At 39.7% G+C, this 21,880-nt stretch overlaps 1 pseudogene; it reads left to right on the top strand.

Moving 5' to 3' along the window:
- Positions 1-19,038: 19,038 nt before the first annotated feature.
- The window catches only part of LOC149230945 (aconitate hydratase, cytoplasmic pseudogene), a 57,939-nt pseudogene continuing 55,097 nt past the window's right edge, over positions 19,039-21,880 (top strand).

Raw genomic sequence — 21,880 nt, 5'->3', positions numbered from 1 at the left:
CTTCTTAGATTCCATAAACGTCTCCTTTTCGCGTTCCAAGTCAAACTCAGGTTACTTCATAGGAGCCTTGCGAACCCATGTATCTTCCTCGGGTTGCTTCCCCTGTGGTCGCGCCGCTTCTAAGAACCATGTTTACGTTGGGGTCTTCTTCGCGCGGTTCAGACCTCATCATTTGCATATTCTGCGTCAGATTATGCTGAAGTACCCCTTTCTCACGCATCTTCTTGATCAACGTAGGACAATCTACTGCTTCATGATCGAATTGAGCACAGTATGAACAAGATAGTCTCGTCAGGGTGGTACAGTCACGGGCGTAGTGCCCTGGTCCTCCACAATTGTAACATATTAATTGTCTGCGGCCCCTTCCTGGTCCCATTCCTCCTCATCCTCGACCTCGCCCTTGGAATCCAACGCGTGCCATCCCCACGGCTGGGTCAAGGCCTCGCATTTCCATCTGCATTCTATATGCTGGGGTCCGCTCCATCATTAACTTGTAGCTGCGAAAAGTATACTCGTCGTGGCCCACCGATCTACAAAAATTTCAAAACAGTTTCTAGGGAGTCTGTGTATACTTCTGCAGCAAATGACAGTTGACCATCGTGTCCTTTCCTCCCACCTGACAGATTGTGCACTAGAGCACGGGTGTCGTACTTGGCCCTACCTGTGCCTCTGGTCTCAATAGCATCGGCCCCCCTCCTGCCAAGTAGTTCGCGAATACTGGACAGTGATCCTTATCGTGGCCCTGGCCTTTACATTTTATGCACCACACTTCTTCATGTGCCTCTGGCCGAGGAGCCCTATCCTGCTTCAAGATCTGCAATTCCAGGCAGAGATTCTGAAGCTACACCTGGATCCGTTGAACTCCCAATCCTGGATCTTGTATCAGTGTTTCATGCAACCTTATTTCCATTTCCAATGCTTTTGCGTGGGTTGAAAACTTCTACTGTGACAACGTCATCCTTAGGTGTGGTGTCAAAGACGCCACAAACCACACGCGGTGTTGCGCATCCGTTAGCATCATATTAGCCTCGCGGATCATAGTATTCAGTGTCTGATCCAGATCCCAGGGGGTCTCGCCTGGAAGCATTGCAATCTTTTTAAATCCGATGATTGATTGTGTCTCTGATTTCATCCGGCTAAATTCTTTGTTCAACGCATCCTGGATCTCCGCTATTCCTACATTCGGGTGATCATTCGAGTGCTTGATATACCATGTTAGCACGCGATCCTGTAGTGCACTTACCAATGTGGCCTTCTTAATGTTGCCATCTATGACCCCTTGTGCTTCCCATACTGTCTTTACCACGAACCAGAACTGGTTCGGATCCTCACTCCCTACTCCTCTAAATACGAGTAGCTTGATCATGCTCGCCATGCTGAACCATGGGGTTGGTGGAGGTGGGGTGGGTGAAGATGGAGGTGAAGTAGGTGAAGCGGGTGATGACATGAGTGGAGGTGATAACTGTGGAATGCGCTGCCTTATCAAACTGACCGCACTTCTTGGAGAAACCCGAGCGCACTCTTCCTGGCTCTCTCACGAAGGTGAGATTAAGAGACTATTTCCTAATCCTTCAGTACCTTTGTAGATCTTCATGCTCCGCTTTGTTCCAATCATTGATGTATTCGCATAACTTGCTTTTCACATAACAACATCTTAATCCAGGTATTCAGGGATTTAATGTACCTACCTCACCGTCCATTGAGAAAACATCGTTCTGCTTCACTATAGCTCACGGTTGTGTCTATCACGAACTCAGTGATAAATCCCCCTATTATCTGGTCGAGCCAGTGGTCCACTACCCACGCGATCTCATCTTTTGATGCCTCTAGTTTGCGCACTAAGTCTAGAGTCCACACTATCGGTTGACCAAACTTATACCTTCCCTGGTTGTCGACTAACCTCGAGATCCAATGATACAGCTCTGAAGAGAAGGACATGAAGAAGATCTCATGGATTTCCGTATATACGTAGCGATCCAGCCACCTCTTCTCAGATATCTGTGGAGTTCTATTTTCCTGTGTCACGAACTCGTGAAGCTTCTGATCTAACCAATCTTCAATTTCCTTCTTCATAGGGTTCCAGTGTTCTAACATCAGACATCCCTTAGGCAGATCCCGGTCCCGGCAATGGAACCATTTGTTGGCTTGTTCGGGCCTGGCCTAGGTTTAGAAGTGATTTAGCCAAATAAATTCCGAAATTATCAGCCCTTTCGGCAATAGTCCGCAGTGCGCGGACAGAGGTCTCACCCGAGGTAGTATGGGAGGGTGTTGGAACTAGGTTTCTGCACCCTAGGGATGTCTTGGTGAAGTCAGGGAAGTTCACGAACTGATCCTGCAAGCTCGCACTGCTTCGCGCAGCTGTCTGGCCTTCGCGTATCTCGCGAAGAGGCACGTTCTAGATCCTTTAACCTTACTGTGTTATTATTATAGATCTTAACTTAATTTTGTGGGCCCAATATTCTTATCAATCATTCAACATTCATAACAAGTGCGCGCAATCATAAACTGTAAGGAGATGCCTAAACATATAATAGAAGAATAAACACACAGATCTACGAATAGATGCAAAAATATTTTAGAATCAACTTAGCTTTTATTAAACTTTTGTCCGTTACAATCCCAACTCCACCCCGCGCACTCAGCTGCAAGGGTCTGCGCACACGGCTGCAGACTCTACCAGGCCTCTACCCAAACAGCTGCAGAACCTCTTCCTCTTCCTACAACCCAAGACTCAAACTTACAGAATCAGAGTGAATATCTCATTCAAAATCCCATAATACTTAGATCAAGACTAACTGACTACTAAAAACTTACTTCTACACTTAGAGCCTTGCTCTATTTATACATTCCCATGGTCCGTGGACCATTGTTAGCCAACACATTCTATATTAAATTGCAATATTTTAGGGTGGACAACACTAGACTCTCACACTCCGCACCCGCATTTCATGGGGTCTTACATTACTTTTGACCAAAATTAGGGCTACAAGCCCCAAAAACCTGCTATGGGGGGATCCACTGCCCAACAACCATGTACTGCACACACATTCATGCCAGTCTGGTTGACATCAGTGCCAACATTCATGCACAATACTAGCACAAAAACCATCAATTTGTCCAACATTCACTCATGAAAACTCACTCATGATCCCTTGGGGACCTTACTATTCAAATCAAGACTAGTGAACCTCTTTTGACACACATATTTTCAATGGCTTGACCAATTTGAGACGTTAATACAAAAATAATTGAGACTATAATACCTAGTGAATTTATAGGCTAAAATTCACCAACAAATTCTCAAAATAAATAAGTGGATAGACATAATTTGATTACCTATATTATAGGACCATAATACTGTGATGGGGTTCTGATGTTTTGGTTGAGCTGGATTGTTGAATGGATTCGAAGTTGAGTGCAGTGGATCTCTGAATGATAGAACACATGACCTAGTAACACTTGAAGTGGATTGTGGGTTGTGGTAAAGCCAAATTTTGTGTTGGCTTAGTGGGCCTAGGAATCCTCGCCTGGTTAATGTTGGGATATATAGTAAAGCCTAGAGGTGGGTGCTCTCCATCAAGCCTAGTAATCCTAGGATGGGATATGCGGTAAAGCTTGGAGAGTGGGTCTTAGTTTAGGGCCTAGTGATATGATGTGGATTGCAATAAATCCTAAGAGACTAGGAGACAGGGAAATTCCTCATGGTGTTGGTGGAGAAATCAATTGGCATCTATTCTTGTTTGGCCTAGTGATATGGTGGAGATCATGGTAAATCCTATTATTACATGTTTATTATGTTGGCCTAGTGATCCAGTATGGATTATGGTAAAGACTAGTTTCTATTGATGAGGTTGAGGTGGTTTGGCCTCGATATGCCCTGGTTGGTTGTTTTGGTTTGAGTCCCACAATCATGCTTGGAATATGGCACGGGGGTGAATCGCTGAGGAGAGATTTGGCTCAACCATCTTATGCTTGGGTGGAATGTGGTATTCCCATCTCAGGTTTGGATTTTGCATCATCAATATGAGGTTATTTATCCTTGTATTTCTATGAGTATTATAATGGTTTATATGTTGATCATATGGCCATGATTTCCTTAGCATTTTTGTTACTATTATGTTGGTTATGTATATGTTTTATGACAATGGCTATGTATGGCTCTTGTAGGTTTTAACCCCGTACAAAAATTACCTGCATACAAATTCTAAAACACAGAAAATAAACAATGCGAGAGCATAACACATAAAACACATATACACAAAGATTTCCCATGGATCCCAAAACTGGGACTACCAGCTTGATTTTTCATTATGTTCCTTTCATTGTTATAATACATATTTATACATGACGAAGCATACAATACCATGGACCGAAAACCATTGCGTCCAAAAAACCATGTGCGAAAATCATGCACAAAACCATAGGTGGGTCCGCCTATCCTAACATAGAGTCCAAAACCAAAATTTTCCGAGGCGTTGCCCTAGACCCCATAAAGTGGGGTTACGGGTATGCCTCAAACCCCCTGTGACCTCCCCCCCTCTAACCCCCGGTTAACTACGTGAGCTAGTTGTGGAAAGAATATAACACAACCGAACAACTCTCATCATGTTTTTACTTGTAAATGAATGAACAATGTATCTATGACCTAATAGATGATAATGCAGCTAATTATATATGGGAACAATGCTTCTTAGCAATTCTCATATAAATATGAAAACCCTATGCATAAATTTGTTTTCTATACTTGTAGATTGCGTTTATGCCAAGTGTTTGACAGAATGTCAGTCCCAGTTGGGGATGGTCAGGCCTAGTCTTGGAGTTATTTTTTATTTATTAGTCTTGTCATCATGTTTTTAATGGATTCTAGAAGTTACAACAAGTTCTAGGTTGTGGTCAGAATTCTGGGCTTTAAAAGTGCCTTAAATCTTGTAGACGCCAGTTCAGGTCTGCTGGAAATAGTCCCTGCACACAAGCATGTAGGCTTTTGGGAGCGTCTATAGCTCTCTATACACTGGCATGCCCATATCATGGGAGCGTCAAGAAGTTTAATAGCTTTGGGACCGAGGGGCATGATACCTGTGTGGTTTGGATGGCTCCTGGGAGTGTTGTTGTTGATGTGGGAGTTATGTTTTATGTGTTTCCATCGATTCCACTTCCTTAAGGCCACCTATGAGGTTGAGTCATATCATAGTAGCGTCTTGTCACATGTTTACCCTGGTTATCCAGTTACTTGGGTAGATGTGGGAGGAGGGTGTTACATAGTGGTATCAGAGCACATTACACTCTCTTTGGGTCATATCTAATACCACATAGTGGTATCAGAGCATGGTTCACCCCTTAGACTGGATGGGATGTGTGTTGGCCATGCATTCATGTCAATTTCACATATGTTTCTTATGATTGTAGTCCATGTGTTTGTTGCATTTTCATGGTGTTGATCATGGTGGTAGTGATGATTCCATGTGAAGGCTGATACTGTAGTTATGGAAAGTGTCATCATGATTGTATGGTTGTATATGCAATTGTTATGCATGTCAGTGTCTATATGTTGTTATGCATGCATTATGATGGTGAAGGTTGTTGTTCATGATGTCATTGTATGAAATTAGGTCATCATGATGTTGTTGGTATGTTATGATTCTAATGTGTTGGCTGAGATAGAGTAGGAGATGAAGATCGTCAAAGTGAAGTTGGAGCATTGAACCTCGAGGTAAGAGCATGACATCATACAAATTTGTATGTTTGTCATGCAATAATGTTATTTAATGGATTGTTATATTAATTAAGTTTATATACATTAGGTTTACGTGCATGTCTATTGATGTTATGGTTACATACATGATAGATGCTAGTTGATTAGTGTAGTCATATTCACACGTGTCAGATAGTCATGAATGATAGTAACCTGTGGTTGCATGCATGGCTATTGTTGTTATGTTAGATAACTTGATGATTAGGTTATATGTTGTTGATGAGCATGATATATAACTTGTTGTTGTTATATGCCAGTAAATTGATGATTAGGGTTATTACAATAAGATCTTGATGTTATATGTATCATACTAATTGGATTGGTCTATGCAAATGGTTAGGGTTATGAAATTTAGGTATGGGTTAATATGTTGTGATATTATGTCATACTAATCTAGACTAACTATGGAAATGTGATTATTATTTATGAATGAAGTTTTTTTATGAGCTTATGATGTGAACATGTTAGCTAGTTACTGTTGTGGATATCATGACCTTATTTATGTTTGAGTTGATATGTTGTGAATTTATATCGTGCAACTTGATTGTACAAACAAGATAGCCTCCCCTGAGAGACATTAAGGTATGATATTTCTTATATCATCTTCTTTGTGACTGAATGTTTGATTATGCCATCTGTTTGGTGTTTAAGTGTTTGGTGTCTATTATGTTGTCTAGTTGATTTATCTAACACGGTACATTTATAGTTGTTTGAATGTTTGATTAATTGTATGATATGAGTATGTGACTCTAAGATTGCATGAAGAAATGATCTTGTTTTAATATGGTTTTACTAACACATATGTGTTGAGATAGTTGATATGTACTTGAGTGTAATAGGTGACATTTTTAGTATTACGTCTAATGATTATGAGTTGACTATGAATTATGACATGAATTCTAGTCTTGGTAAAGGCCGATTTCAAATTTACAGATATGATTGTCTTGATATTTGGAACATGTGTTTGACATGTATAAATAGTGCAGGAAACATGCTTGGTATTAGCATGACAAGGTAATAGTTGATGTATTATATAGCTAATAGTTGGTTGATGTGATAGTGCATAGTAAGCCTCGATTGCAACAAGGTGAAAATGTAAAAGAAATGAACTGGAAAAGAATTCATTTGGTTATGTTTGAAAACCCTAATTCCAAATGAATGAGTGATTTGCATATAGGAAGTCTAATTAACCCTAATTTGTCTAAAATTATGTGGATATGTTATATATGCATGGACATGTATTTGATAGGTATAACAATTGGTGTTTAGTTATAGTGAGATCTATCAATGGAATTGGAGTCCCTTGAGACATGTCACAGATGTGTTCAATTACAAGGAAACATGCTTGGCACAACAAGATAAGGTAATTGGCGTATTGTTATGTTTATTTATGTATTGAAAACTAGGTGTTTATGGTGATATGATACATGGAATTTCATGGCAAGAGACTGACATGAAAGTTTGAATAAGGCTCAGGTTGAACTTTCCTTTGGAAGCCTTGGGAACTCATGGGGATTTATTCATGGTGTTGTTGCTAGTATTGTGCTTTTGGTGTTTTTTGAGTTGATTTCGCTTGATTTTCAATTATGTTTGTGTTGTGTGCATGGCCATGCCACTTTGTTTGTGGTGTCGTATTGTTGTTGGTTTTCCATGGTTTTATTCTTGTTTTCTTCTCGATATTTCCTTTATTGTTTTGAGAGTCTTGGGAATTGATTAGGGAAGGAGGAAGTTAATGGAGCTCAGGGAGAGCTAAGTGGTACCCAACAAGAAATGAAAGACTCAAATGAAGTTGGTGCATGTGTAAGGGTAGCTAAGGGTAATAGTATGATAGTCGACTAAATTGGTTTGGACCACTGGTGTAAATGGGCAGTGCCAGTACAATCATGAGAAAGGTAACAGGAAAGGTGAAGTAAATTGATCTAAGGCATCCGGTTCCTTAGCTATGTTGGGAATGCTTTTTCTCAATGTTCTGCATGGTGTGCACAGATAAATGGAGTTATATTAATCGTGACCTTGTTCTATCTGGTAATTATATTATAATCATGATTATGATGATGTTTATATATGTATACATGTATGTATGTATGTATGTCGTGTTTGAAAGAGTCGCCATGGATCATGGTTATTTAACGCTAATGTTTATATGTATATATGTGTGTATGTATGTCGTTGTAGAGACATGATCATGATTGTTTTATGCTAATGTTTATGTATATGTATGTATGTATACATGTATCTATGTCACTGTGTAACAGGGTTGTCAGGGATCATTCTTGTGGAGGAATGATTGCTTACGCATGTGAATGACATGAAAAGGTTCCTGGTTTATGAGGAATCAAGTGGTAGAGTAGTCATGACAAATATATGAGGTTAGTATCATGTGGATAAGAATTGGTATTATATGCTTGTATTATGCCTATGTTTATGTTATGAAAGGTAACACTGAAGGATACATCAACGGAATTAAAACAATGTGATTTGTGGCATGCTAGAATAAGCATGGATGGAAGAGAGACACTAGAAAAAATGTTTCTTGGTAGAGACAATGTGTTTTGGATGTGTGGTACTATTGTTGAGCATATGTTGCATATGTTGTACATTTTTCATCTCTGATGTTGTGCGCATGCAGTGTTGTGTATATATAGTGTGTGTACGTGTTGTTTATGCAATGTTATGTACAAGGTGGTATAGATAGTGTTGTGCAAATGTTGCATATGTAGTGTTGGGTATAGATGTTGCTATTTACATGTTGGACATGTGGTGTTGTGTACATATTGTACTGTGTGCATGGGATATGCGGTGTTGTGTGTATATGGTGTTGTGTGCATATTGGATGTGCAATGTTGTGTACATAGGGTGCTATGTACATGTCGTATATAAAATGCTACATAAATATGGTGTTCTGTGCATGTTGTACATGTGGTGCTATGTAAGTATGGTGTTGTGTGTGTTAGTGCCTAAATCTACCTCGGGTTGAGAAAGGTAGGATCTAGGACAATATAAAACCACACTTAACCTGGTAGCTAGCCCTACCAGGTCGAGAGAGGGCTCTCTCCGGGTCAATCTCAGCAAAATATGATCGATGAGGGCTTGAGATGACTAATATGCTGACTGATTTTAGGCTAGGTATGTGTGTAAAAGAGTTTGATTGAATGAGATGATGTTTTCGTTGGCTCAAATGGAAAGGCAGATTGTGGGTGCGGGGAATGAGGCTCAGTTTTGCAGAGATCTCAATGGGGAAAGGTAGGCAACTGATTTGGCACTTCAAGTTAAAAGAGATGGAGAGATTAGATAGGTGAGGAGTTGAAGAGGGTAAGAAAACTTAGGGACCCTCTTCAAACAGCTAAAAACATCAAAAGCTAAAGCAAACCCTAGGTAGAGCATTGCAATTTCAATGGATTCTACCTTTTCCCTTGTTTGTTTTAATTAAGAAGAAACAAGATAGATAATGGCATACATAACACATAAATAAATTCACAATTACAGAAGAAAGCACTATATCAAAAAAAACTTCCACATGAATCCTAAAGAGTGCTGCAAACCCTGATCTCAATTCCTTAGCCAAAATGCTGATATGAGTATACAATGAAGCTCCTTGCTTTCTCAAAAGTCCAACCATGCTAATGACTGAAAGATAACAAGATATAGACAAACCATAACTCATCCTAGCCTCTAGGGGTCGAGCTCACAAGTTTAGGAGTTGTTCCAACTAATTCTAAACTGAGAACTAGAAATCAGGCAGTGGAACAGCTTGCCTCTAGAAACTAGGGAACTGATTCATTCAGTTTCAAACAACTTTTTGATAGATGAATCTACCTCCATAAGGGAAAATTAGACATCATGTCATCAAGATCCATCAATTTACATTAAATTACGTCAGAAGTTTGACATTGAGAAGAATAAAAAGTCAAATTGTCAAAAGCAAGGCGAAAAATAGAGTATTCTTGGTCAAACTGAGCAAAATTTACCCAATGTGTCACGTCGATTTCCCTATGCGCAGCCACTTTTGGAGGCCTTCCCGGTGTCCAAATTTGCTCCAAGTGTGCTTGTTGGAAAGGACTACCTGTCTACTTTCCAACCCAAGTGGAATTTGTGAATTTGGCCTCCATTTTCCACTCTAAAATTCAGTTCTCCCAAGATTGCTTCCTGTGTGTCAAAATAGGGGCAGTAAGGTCATTGTTTGATTGTTCTTGACCTTTTTGAGGGCTCAAAACATGTCAAAATTTCTTGGCCATTGGTAGGAAAGCATATTTTTTCATGCCAAATCCAAAAATGCTGAGTTTTTGTCATTTGGGGGCTCCCATCAAAAGCGAGCGCCAGGTGGCGCAGCCCATAGGGAAGAAAATTCTGTTTTTTGAGCCAAAAATTCCAAAAATGCAAAAAGTGCCCCAAAATTTTTGAAATTTGGGCTAAGTCTTCTCCATCAAGTGCTGTGTTGGGCCAAGGAAGCCTTAGCCAATATCTAAATTCTATATTTCTCCTTTCACCTCCTCGATGCCCTCTTCAACTTTGCCTTCAAGCTCTTGATTCTTGCCTTGCAAACTTTGTTTCTCGCCATGTAATGATAAGCCATATGCCTCAACAATGTCTTCTCCTTGTTGGCCTTCTCTAACAACCTCTCTAAGTGGATATTAGCTCTTTCAAGCCAAGATTCCCGATCGGAATTGATCTCTTGTTCAAGCAATGTGAGCTTGACCTTCCTCCTTTTGGCAGCTTGGCGGTTTTCCCGAATGTTCTGCAACTCCATAATCACTTGTCGATCCTCAAGATGCTTATTTATTTGCTCCAGGTACTTTATTATCCACTTCGCTCTTGCCAAGTTGAGGGACAAAGCATTGATGTCTGCCTGATGCTCTTGGATGACTTCTTTGAGATTTGAGCTTTGTGGGCCCAAATCAGTATCATCACCCTCAATGAGAATGAACTCAGTCTCTTGCTCAACTAATGGTCCCTCATCCTATAATGGCCTCTTGCCTTTGTCCTGAGCCTACTGTGTCGATGAAGGAAACGAGACCCCTTCCACCGCGGGTGGAGATAATACTCGCTTGGCTGCTGCAAACAACTGTCTAGTGCCCTTTTGATAAGTGATAAACACCGAGCGATCCGTGTCTCATGACCCTCATGTTGATGTGAAGGACCACCTGTCTCATGCAAAGCATTTGGAGGTCCCTGAGGATCTGTGAAGAGCTCACGAGAAATGAAATCCTCGCAAGTGATGCCCTGCAAACCAAGCTGATGGATGACCACAATCTTAATGAGAGCAAAATGGTAAATACTCTTGAACTGCTGCTGAGGAGTCTTTTGTTTTACTAGGGTGGTCATCTTCTCAATATTTCAGCACATGAAGTAGGGGAGATTCATCATCTTCACCCTGGTAAAATGCATCAACAACCTGATATGATAGGAATATAAACGCGAAAACTGACCCTCACAACTGAAATACTTCATTATCAGTTTCATCAAAGGAGCATAGGAATCTTTCAGGTACCAAAAAGGAAAAACTCTGCTGAGTTGTCTCAAATAACCGAGCTTGATGTATGGTTCATAATGTTGCTTGTCAATTTGCTGCCTTTTGTTCCATTGCTCTCCAATATTAGGAATACTGGTTGCTAGAGAAATAGATTCTGGTGTTAAAGTGAATGTTACACTAGCTAGAGCGGCTTGACCATCATGTAAATGAAGCACAAACAACCGGGCCAACTCATGGTGAAACTGGACTCTAGCAACCATCTCACAAAACTCATAGTAGGATTGGTGTTGGAAGCATGTGATGGCAAGAGGGCATGCCTGTAGCTTAGAAAGGGTAGTTGGTTCCTCTCGTATATGTTTTCCACCCTTATGAGGCCTCCTTGGTGCATTTACCTCTGTAGGAGAGTCACCGTGTGTCTCTTCTTCACGATCATATGAAGGATCAGACTCCATGCTTGCTAGTAAGTGAGTTTTCTTGATGAGGAGTAGGAAATTTATGGTTTCTTTAATTTTCTGCCACTAAGGGAAAAGTATATGAGGGACTGTGGAGGGAGAGAGTATGAGAGATTTTGGGACTATTAGGACAGGGTTTGGTTTGGGAAACAGGGGATTAGGGAGTGATATGTAAGCTTTAGGGACAACAATTAGGGTTTGGGGATTTATATTTAGGATTTGGGAACATGGGATTTGGGGACAGGGGTAGATGATTTTTTGGAATATGGGAGTTAGGGAATGGGGAAATAAACTGGGAAAATAAATGAAGGAGTGAAAAAGTGAGGGAATGGCATAATGAACTTGGCAGCCAAATGATAAGTGCAAACCCTAAGCAATGTTTTCTTGAGAAATGGCAAGGAAGTAGGGTTTGATTTTTCTTTTACATGACCACCATAAATTTTATGAAAAACTCCTTCACTAGCAATGAAGAGATCGTGACTTACTTGCATAATGGAAGATTTGAGTGATTTTGGTGATTTGAGGGAGTTGTTGAAGAAATCGGGCTTGGCTCTATGCGCCGCACCACTAACCCAGTGTGCTGCACCACTTCAATGCGCCACGCCAGTGTAATTTTAACACTGCAAAGGGCGGCCTAATGCACCGCGCCCACGACCCAATGCGCCGCGCCCCTGAAACTTGCCCAAATTGCTGCAATTTTGCTCTTTGCTTTCAACCCGACTGTTCTCTTGTTCACTCCTTCTCCTTTGGATGCAAATGAGCTCTTTAAACATGACAAATGGTTTATATACAAAATATTTTAATTTTTCACTTATCAAAAACCCACTTTGTAATGTTTGCATTTGACTTGTTTTTCAAACTTTGTTTTTGGGCAGTTTGCTTTATTTTTTCCTGTGATGAACTGAATGCTTTGATTTTTTGTTTGCCTTGTAGGTGATGGAGATGTTGAAGCTTGGAAAGGTGACCAGGGTTGCCACTGAAGTTATTACATATGGAAAAACTGAAATTACATCAAATTTATACATAAAAACATAAAAAACTCTGTTTTTCCTCAAAACAGGGTTTTGAGGAAAAATCAATCACTGAGCATGTGATTATAGAAATTATTGTTGTTGAAACTTTATTTGTCCTCCTCATGCACCTGCTAACCTTTATTGAGCATTTTGAAGAACTTTTTGATGAAACCCTAGACCTAATGAGACGTAAAACCTAAAAATAACTTTTGCGGATTTAAAGACAAAAAAAGACTGTAGATGATCTAGATGAATGAAAATGGGCTAGCAGGTAAAGGAAATGAGCGAAAATGTATAATAAGCCACCACCGTTAGATGATCCATGATCCTAATGGAATGCAGCTGACCGAGCGAGACACCTAAAATGCAATGCAACAAGAGAATTTGATCACTGACGGAGGGATGAAGATACCGACACTAACATTGGCTCCAATGGGGAAGGTAGCTCCTTGGAGGTGCCAAGAACTATAGATCTCTCAGAAAGTAGGTAGTGCCTCTTGCATTGGGCTACATGGAGTCAATAACTTCAACAAACTAAAATTAATATCTTGACAACAAAACATCAAAACTCAAGACTCACGACTCATAACTGAAATGAGTAAGACTAGCTCAAACTGAAAAAAAGACACTCAAAAGCTGAAACTAGACATTCAGTAGCTGGAACTAGACATTCAACAGCTGGAACTAGACATTCAGTAGTTGGAACTAGACATTCAACCACTGAAACTAGACACTCAAAACTGACTCAAGACTTACTTAACTGAAACAAGTACTTACAAATCTTTTTAATGGCAGCAGACCATCGAGATTTGAGGGCTTCAAATCATGACAACAACCACCTACCTACTGATGAAATATGTACAATCATGTGTAGTGAGCCTTCTGATGTAACCAATCCAGTAGATGGCTACATACTGAAATTCTGCTCTCACTTTTCCTGAGCAGGTAGAATGATGTAAATGTAGGCAACTCACAATAACCACTGAAACCAAGGCTTATAATAACGAACCAGGAAACATCCATATTCTCTAATGCTTACAAAAGAATGCCGAAGGGATCTTGAAAATCCTGAAGAACTAGCTTGTCTTGAGATCCAGTAGCAAAAATACAAGTACTCCCTTTATTCTAATCTGAAAGAACAGTTGGTTTATGATTGATAGTAACTGACTTGAATTTTGGCATACTGTGTCTCTTAGATTCACATTCCTCGATTTCATGGTCTAGGTCATTCTTAAACAGAAAAAAAATCTTCAAGATTATCAAGCATTACAGCCTTATCATCTTCATGAAAGAAAATATTATCTGTTCGTTGATCTATAAATCTAATTTCAAGTCTGTCATCATTTTCAAAAGAAGAAGAAGTTTCATCAAAACCTTCTTGACCATGTGCACACTGTAGACTTGCATTAGCTTGGGCTGGAACCTGAATTTTATCTTCAGACAGAGAAGATAATGCTTTTTGATTTTTTTTGCTCAAGTGATTATTGTCTTCTTGAAATAACATGAAAAACATGAAAAACTTGAATGACAGTCCTTAATTCCCTGATCTTCTAAAATTTGAAAACATTGTTGATCATCTTCATATGACATAGCAATCAAATTATCACTAACCACTGAGTTATTGAAAGAAGATTTTTCACGTACTTGAACAAAGATCTCATCTTTTTTTTTCATAAAATGACTGGATTACCTCCTCGTGAAAACTTTGTTATAATGAAATGAGAACACTTGGATCAATAACTATGTTTTCTTCATTCTAGATGATTTCAACAGTAGAGCTCTCCTCCATGGGATTCAGAACAAGGTTGTCTTCATCATCACGATCTGAATCTAGATCTGAAATAACCAACTTGACTTTATCACATTCTAAAATTGAAACTTGAATTTCATGCATGTTGTGCTCTTCTATGGACAGATCTGAAATAAAACCTTCTCTTTCATTATTTTCAGTTGTACTAAGATCTTGATCCTGCTACAAAGTTTCATGAGCATCTTGATGAGTATCCTCTAAGTTCTCTTTATGCTACTGAAATGGACTTTCCTACAGAGCCTCCATGATCTCATCATCCATGAATTCATCATCTTCATAAACCTTTTCAAGATTTTCAATAAAACTATAAACATGCTTACAACAGTCCTGAACGAAGGTTAAGGATGGATAAGATTTTTTATACCTCTCAAAGAACATGGTATGAAAATCCTTCAAACAGTAAATACAAGCAGGCGGAAAACTTTCGTACCAAGATCGAGCTTCACCTTCTAGAGTGGCCATGAATATCTTCATCAAACAATCTTCAGAAAAATCAACCTTCAACTTGCGAATATGTATGTGAAATCTAACCAAATGTAAAGCAACATCCTTCCTATCATCATCTTTAAACGTAGGCAAATTCCTTTGCCAATCTACCTTAGGAATTTTATTTGGGAAACCTGGAATGTGATCTCGGCTCATGGGAGCATACCTTCGATCCAGCAAAACCATTTTGATAACAATGAATTCACCAAGAAATTCTTCAGGCTACTGGTTCTTGAAGAGTGGAGTTGCCATAAAAATTCTGAAGCTTGGGATTCTTCGACACTGGAGTCACCAGGAGAATGATTTCAGCCTTCATATGTGTCTGACTGTTGTCCACCATCAACAATCAGATCTAACTTGATTCATGTACTGGGGCAATTTGCAAGTCAGATGTTCAACTTATAAGACTAGACCGGAGATTGACTGAAGCTACTTTTATCTACTTATGCACTCGCAAAGCAATGTGCAGTTGGAAGGCTTCCTGGCATAACTTCAAGCTCCGTCTATAGTTTATAAAGCAAGAACACTAACAAACAAATAATCTTTTCTTCCTCAGAATGGTCGCCACTATGTTAGTGCCTAAATCTACCTCAGGTTGAGAAAGGTAGGATCTAGGACAACATTAAACCACGCTTAACCTGGTAGCTAGCCCTACTAGGTCAGGAGAGGGCTCTCTCCGGGTCAATCTCAACAAAATACGATCAATGAGGGCTTGAGATGACTAATGTGCTGGCTGATTTTAGGCTAGGTACGTGTGTAAAAGAGTTTGATTGAATGAAATGATGTTTTTGTTGGCTCAAATGGAAAGGCAGATTTTGGGTGCGGGGAATGAGGCTCAGTTTTACAGAGATCTCAATGGGGCAAGGTAGGCAACTGATTTGGCACTTCAAGTTAAATGAGATGGAGAGATTATACAGGTGAGGAGTTGAAGAGGGCAAGAAAACTTAGGGATCCTCTTCAAACAGCTGAAAACATCAAAAGCTAAAGCAAACCCTAGGTAGAGCACTACAATTTCAATGGATTCTACCTTTTCCCTTGTTTGTTTTAATTAAGAAGAAACAAGATAGATAATGGCATACATAACACATAAATAAATTAACAATTATAGAAGAAAGCACTATACCAAAACAAAGTCCCACATGAATCCCAAAGAGTGCTGCAAACCCTGATCTCAATTCCTTAGCCAAAATGCTGATATGAGTATACAATGAAGCTCCTTGCTTTCTCAAAAGTCCAACCATGCTAATGACTGAAAGATCACAAGATATATACAAACCATAACTCATCCTGGCCTCTAGGGGTCGAGCTCACAAGTTTAGGAGCTGTTCCTACTAATTCTAAACTGAGAACTAGAAATCAGGGAGTGGAACAGCTTGCCTCTAGAAACTAGGGAATTGATTCATTCAGTTTCAAACAACTTTTTGAGAGATGAATCTACCTCCATAAGTGAGAAATAGACATAATGACATCAAGATCCATCAATTTACATTAAATTACATCAAAAGTTTGACATTGAGAAGGAGAAAAAGTCAAACTATCAAAAGCTAGGTGAAAAACAGAGTATTCTTGGTCAAACTTAGCAAAATTTACCCAATGGGCCGCACTGATTTCCCTATGCGTAGTGCCTGTTTGCAGCCACTTTTGGAGGCCTTACCGGTGTCCAAATTTTCTCCAAGTGTGCTTGTTGGAAAGCCCTACCCGTCTACTTTCTAACCCAAGTTGAATTTTTGAATTGTGCCTCCATTTTCCCCTACAAAATTCAGTTCTCCGAATACTGCTTTGTATGTGTCAAAATAGGGGCAGTAAGGTCATTTTTTGAGTGTTTTTGACCTTTTTGAGGGCTCAAAACCTATCAAAACTACTTGGGCATTGGTAGGAAAGAATATTTTTCCATGCCAAATCCAAAAATTCTATTTTTTTTCATTTTTAGGCTCCCATGAAAAGCGAGCGCCAGGTGGCGCGACCCATAGGGCAGAAAATTATGTTTTTTGAGCCAAAAATTCCAAAAATGCAAAAAGTGCCCCAAATTTTTTGAAATTTGGGCTGAGTCTTCTCCATCAAGTGTTGTGTTGGTTCAAGGAAGCCTCAACCAATATCTAAAGTCTATCTTGATCCTTTCGCTTCCTCGATGCCCTCTTCAACTTTGCCTTCAAGCTCCTAATTCTTGCCTTGCAGACTTTGTTTCTTGCCATGTAATGATAAGCCATATACCTCAACAATGCCTTCTCTTTGTTGGCCTTCTCTAAAACCCTCTCTAAGTGGACATTAGCTCTTTCAAGCCAAGATTCCCGATCGGCATTGATCTCTTGCTCAAGCGATGTGAGCTTCACCTTCCTCCTTTTGGCAGCTTGGCGGTTTTCCCGAATGTTTTGCAACTCCATAATCGCTTGCTGATCCTCAAGATGCTTATTTCTTTGCTCCAGGTACTTTATTATCCACTTAGCTCTTTCTAAGTTGAGGGACAAAGCATTGATGTCCACCTGATGCTCTTGGATGACTTCTTTGAGATTTGAACTTTGTGGGATCAAATCAGTATCATCACCCTCAATGATAATGAACTCAATCACCTGCTCACCTGATGGTCGCTCATCCTATAATGTCCTCTTGCCTTTGTCCTCAACCTACTGTGCCGATGAAGGAAACGAGACCCCTTCCACTGTGGGTGGAGATAATACTCGCTTGGCTGCTGCAAACAACTGTATAGTGCCCTTTTGATAAGTGATAAACACCGGCATACTAGCGGTCTGTGTCTCATGACCCTCATGCTGATGTGAAGGTCCACTTGTCTCATGCAAAGCCTCTGGAGGTCCCTGAGGAGCTATGAAAAACTCACGAGAAATGAAATCCTCCCAAGTGATGCCCTGCACACCAACCTGATGGATGAACACAATCTTAATGAGAGAAAAATGGTAAATACTGTTGAACTGCTGCTGAGGAGTCTTTTGTTGTACTAGGGTGGTCATCTTCTCAATATTTTGGCACATGAAGTAGGGGAGATTCATCATCCTCACCCTGGTAAAATGCATCAACAACCTGATATGATAGGCATATAAATGAGAAAACCAGCCCTCACAGCTGAAATACTTCATTATCAGTTTCATCAAAGGAGCATAGGAATCTTTCAGGTACCGAAAAGGAAAAACTCTGCTGAGTTGTCTCAAATAACCGGGCTTGATGTATGGTTCATAATGTTGCCTATCAATTTTCTGCCTTTTGTTCCATTTCTCTCTAATATTAGGAATACCAGTTGCTAGAGAAATAGATTCTGGTGTTAAAGTGAATGTTACACCAGCTAGAGTGGCTTGACCATCATGTAAATGAAGCACAAACAACCGGGCCAACTCATGGTGAAATTGGACTCTAGCAACCATCTCACAGAACTCATATCAGGATTGGTGTTGGAAGAATGTGATGGTGAGAGGGCAGGCCTGTAGCTCAGAAAGGGTAGTTAGTTCCTCTCATATATGTTTGCCACCCTTATGAGGCCTCCTTGGTGCATGTACCTTTGTAGGAGAGTCATTGTGTGTCTCTTCTTCACGATCATATGAAGGATCAGACTCCATGCTTGCTAGTAAGTGAGTTTTCTTAATGAGGAGTAGGAAATTTATGGTGTCTTTAACTTTCTGCCACCAAGGGAAAAATATATGAGGGAATGTGGAGGGAGAGAGCATGAGAGATTTTGGGACTATTAGGACAAGGTTTGGTTTGGGAAACAGGGGATTAGGGGGTGATATGTAAGATTTAGGGATAGCAATTAGGGTTTGGGGATTTATATTTAGGATTTGGGAAAATGGGATTTGGGGATAGGGGTAGATGATTTTTTGGAATATGGGAGTTAGGGAATGGGGAAATAAACTGGGAAAATAAATGAAGGAGTGAAAAGGTGAGGGAATGGCAGAATGAACTTGGCAACCAAATGATAAGTGCAAACCCTAAGCAATGTTTTCTTGAGAAATGGCAAGGAAGTAGGGTGTTATTTTTCTTTTACATAACCACCATAAATTTTATGAAAAACTCCTTCACTAGCAATGAAGAGATCATGACTTACTTGCACAATGGAAGATTTGAGTGATTTTGGCGATTTGAGGGAGTTATTGAAGAAATCGGGCTTGGCTCTATGCGTCGTGCCACTTCAATGCACTGCACCAGTGTAAGTTTAACATAGTAGAGGGCGGCCCAATGTGCCACGCTAGCCCTATGCGTCGCGCCCACGACCCAATGCGCCGCACTCCTGAAACTTGCCCAAATTGCTACAGTTTTTCTCTTCGCTTTCAACCCGACTGTTCTCTTGTTCACTCATTCTCCTTTGGATGCAAATGAGCTCTTTAAACATGAAAATTGGTTTGTATACAAAAGATTTTAATTTTTCACTTATCAAAAACCCACTTTGTAATGTTTGCATTTGACTTGCTTTTCTAATTCTGTTTTTGGGCAGTTTTCTTTATTTTTGCCTGTGATGAACTGAATTCTTTGATTTTTTTTTTGCCTTGTAGGTGATGGAGATGTTGAAGCTTGGCAAGGTGACCAGGGTTGCCACTGAAATTATTACATATGGAAAAACTGAAATTACATCAAATTTATACATAAAAACATAAAAAACTTTGTTTTTCCTCAAAACAAGGTGTTTAGTCAATTTAGTGTTTCTAAATTGATGTCATTAATTGTCAACCTAGGGCTCGTAAGCTGATGAAGTGAAGGTGTACTATATGTACTTAAGCAACCTCTTAGATCTTTTTGTCGTTTTGGGGGTGTTGTTTGTGGTCAATTTATCTTCCTAAGATGGAATGGAGTTTTTATAAACAGATGAGTGAGTGTGTGTGTAAGGTGATTTCTAGATGAGTGAGTGTGTGTTACAGGTGATTTCTAACTACCTTCTAAACTTGCAAAGAAAAAGCTTGAAAGAAATAAATAACTTGAAATGAACTGAAAGCAAAGAACCACTTTCTAATGGCACTAGACACCATTCATGCTGCTGCAAATAAAAAGGTAAGAAAATCACTTTAAAAAAAACCAATGATAATGTTTATCTCTTCCTAACTCTCTGCTTCCAACATATGGTACTATGTAAAACACAATTAGGAAGTAGTTAGAGATGAGTTTAAAAAGTGATCAAAAATAAGAAAAATCTACTTTAAAGACTAGTTATAATGTTCAACTCTTCCTAACTCTCTGCTTCCAACATATGGTACTATGTAAAGCACGATTAGAAAGTAGTTAAAGATTAGTCTAAAAAGTACTCAAAGCCAGCTGTAATTTATTAGTATTCTGATCTCTAAAAGATGAACAATTTATGATAAAGAGACCATCAATATGTTAACATACAACTTTGAGAAACTAAACTAGAAATCAGCTATGAAAATAGAGTAAAGGCAGCAACTTTGAATCTGTCAACTGAAAATACCATCAGATATAAAGCAAATACACAAAGACAAAAACAATCCCGGGTTAAAAACCTGCAAAAGAACAATACTGATCAGTTTAAAATAAAGGCTGGAAATGAAATGACATAAGATCAAATGGTACACTATGATACATGATGAAAGAAATAGAAATTGCTGAAAGCATGAAAATGAAACCAAACACTATGTACACAGGCTATCATAGATGGGGGCCCTCCATCCACGCAACCAACTTAAAAGATCAGCTACGAAAAGGTGAACAGAACAGTCTTCTTTTTATAAAACCAGCATGTCAAAATACAGTGAAAAGTGCTGTAGGAACAGCCTTCTAAAACAGAGTTTTTACAACAGAATCAGCGCAGCAATTACAATAATCAAAAGCTAATCTATAAGCGTTGGCACACGCTTTATTTATAAGCACAGAGGCAACTACTCTCTGCGTGAACTAAGCAACTACAGCCTAACTGATTAACTGCGCAGCAACACGCAGTCTTAGCTAATTAACTTGTGCAGCAAACACGTAGGCAACTCCGTGCACTTTTGAGGGAAACGGTCATCATGGGAGACAAATCTATGCTTGGATTCTGTCTTTAGCTGTCCTCGTGGCATGGAGGAGGTGCCAGCTACAGTTCCGTGTCCCAACTGCTCACGGCTCCCGTGCCACCGTTTAGAACTTGACCGTTTGACCGAGGGAATACCTGCGTTGACCAAAGGCATACGTGACTGGTTTGGCTCAACCAATAGCATACGATCCATGTGTACATCCAACCCAACATGCCCATGTGGCTCGTTCCTTGAGAAGACACGTGGAGCATATCAAACAACAAAAAGGCTGCGGAATCTCTGAACAGCTGCGGAATTGCTGAACAGCTGCGGAATTGCTGAACAGCTGCGGAAACTCTATTTATATGTCAAAAATCTAAACCAACAGTAAAACATAAGCAAAGTTAACTAATTATGATTAGAGACATCAAATGTAATGATCTGGGGGGAAAATAGAGCAAAAGAGAGGGATAAGTGAAGAAGAGCTGTAGGTAATGATGGATAATCAAGTGCAAGTTTGAGGCTCTACATACCCCCACTACGAGGGTGTTGCATGTCCTCATGCAACGAAAGCATTGTTCAATCCACCTGCTGAGATGCCTCTGCTAAGACATCTAGTCTTCTCTTCTTCCTCTGTGTGGCCACATTGACTCTTGGTCTTTTCATCAAACACCTGAATTTTAAATTGATCAAAGCTCTGTTTAACTTCCTGCATCTCTTCTTGAGCTTTTTGTTTTCCTTTTGCCAAAGGCCCATATGAAGCATAGTATTATCTTGGACCATCTTGTCCACATTGCTCTGTTCCTTCAGTCTTTCATTTTCTTGTTTGATGTGGCGATTTAGTACCTCTAGCTCAAATACTTCTTGCTTCAGTGATTGAACTTGCTGTTCAAGAGGTAGAACAGTGCTTGGACCAGCAACAGCTTGTTCTAATGTTTCTAAGTAGTTATATACT

The sequence above is a fragment of the Pinus tabuliformis genome, chromosome J, assembly GCF_031772625.1.
Source record: "Pinus tabuliformis cultivar Carrire ecotype Pingquan chromosome J, CPIR1, whole genome shotgun sequence".
In the NCBI taxonomy this organism is placed as follows: Eukaryota; Viridiplantae; Streptophyta; class Pinopsida; order Pinales; family Pinaceae; genus Pinus; species Pinus tabuliformis.
This window is presented reverse-complemented; position numbering and strand designations above follow the sequence as displayed.